The 1,695-nt window shown below is 40.9% G+C and overlaps 1 pseudogene; it reads right to left on the minus strand.

The window, feature by feature from the left end:
* LOC103733958 overlaps positions 1-536 on the minus strand; it is a 4,325-nt pseudogene extending 3,789 nt beyond the window's left edge.
* Between the last annotated feature and the right edge of the window lie 1,159 nt (positions 537-1,695).

Below are 1,695 nucleotides of genomic sequence, written 5' to 3' on the forward strand. Positions count from 1 at the left end.
CTGGGCAGCACAGCCATGCACTTCTGCTTCCCTGGGAGGTTTATGTTATGACTTGACTCACTGTGGAAGGGGTACTATAACCTTGTTGACAGTAGTAAGTGCCAATGTCCTCAGACTCCAGGTTGTTGATGGTGAGAGTTTAATCTGTATCATATCCACTGCCACTGAACCTTGATGGGATTCCATTTTCCAAAATAGATGCACCATAGATCAGGAGTTTAGGAGCTTCCCCTGGCTTCTGCTGATACCAAAATAATGCACTAGCAATGCTCTGACTGGCCTTGCAAGTGATGGTAACTTTGTATCCCAGAGATTCAGACAGCAAGGATGGAGACTGAGTCATTGGGATGTCACATCTCACACCTAAGAGGAGAAACATATAAGAAATATACACTGAATAATATTGTTACATGATGTCTCTTAGAAAGCCATACAGCACTGGTCACACTGGACAAAAATCCCCTGTGTTTCCCTTCCATACCTGAAAACCAGAACAGCATAAGCCCCAGAAGCTGAGAATGGTCCCTCATGTCCATGCTGTATCCTAATTGGAACTAACTCCTCGAGTGTAAACAGCCTTATAAGTCCTCAGGGCAGTGGGGTGTGTCCAGACCTCATGCAAATCAGCAAGAACTCTCAGGGTTTGACACAGCTGCAGGATTTGGTTGAGCTCATCTCTAAGACTCAACATATGCCAAGTGTTCCCCATGTGTCCAAGGCAGACAAGAGCAGCACAGGTTTGTCTGCAGAGAGCACGTTGCTCTCTGTGGGACGATGTACAACTTCAACATCTAATCCTGTGAGTAATCAGAAATTTTTTAAATTATCTTTATTGAATTTTTGTTTGTTTCAAGTATTTTTGATACTTCCTATTCCTGTATCTGATTTTCTGCCACATTTCCATCAAGGACAGTAGAATGTCCTCTGAAGCAATCCCAGAAATCTAAGGAAACATTATTCACTCCTTTCTTTGGAGCATGCAGATATTATTAAGCACAAAATGATTCTTGTACGCTTGGGTTCCATTCTACTTTTTGGGTGAAACTAAAACGTAGAAAGAGGGCACTGTAGAGATGACTCAGTGGTTAAGAGCACTGACTGCTCTTGCAGAGGACCCGGATTTGAGTCCCAGCACCCACATGGTGGCTATGAACCATCTTTAACTCCAGTTACAGGGGAATCTGAAGACCTCTACTGAGCTCAACAGCATTGCCTAACATGGGTGCACTGACATACATGCAGGCAATACATTCATACACACAAAATAAAAATAATAAATAAAAAATTTTTTAAAGTAGAAAGAGTTTTGGAGAGATGGCTCAGCACTGGTTGCTATTACAGAGGTCCCAGGCTCAATTCCCAATATCCATATGGCACCTTACATACCTTTAACTCCACTTCAAGGGGATCTAACGCCCTCATCTGACCTGCTCGACCATTGCATAACATGGATACACTTATATGCATGCAAATAATACACTCATACACATTTAATAATAAAAATGATAAATAAAAATAATAGTAAAGAACATATGAAGTGTTATGATTCATATGTAAAGGGTTAAGGGAAGCCTTGTTAAATTTGTTTCTTCATATATCAATGCTCTTCCCAATAAGCTCCACAAAAACCATCAAAAGTCAGACATTTTCTCAGTTCTCATCAGAAGAGTATGAAGTCCCATACAGTTATGCAAT

The sequence above is a fragment of the Nannospalax galili genome, unplaced genomic scaffold (assembly GCF_000622305.1).
Source record: "Nannospalax galili isolate Female #2095 unplaced genomic scaffold, S.galili_v1.0 scaffold2636, whole genome shotgun sequence".
Taxonomy (NCBI): Eukaryota; Metazoa; Chordata; class Mammalia; order Rodentia; family Spalacidae; genus Nannospalax; species Nannospalax galili.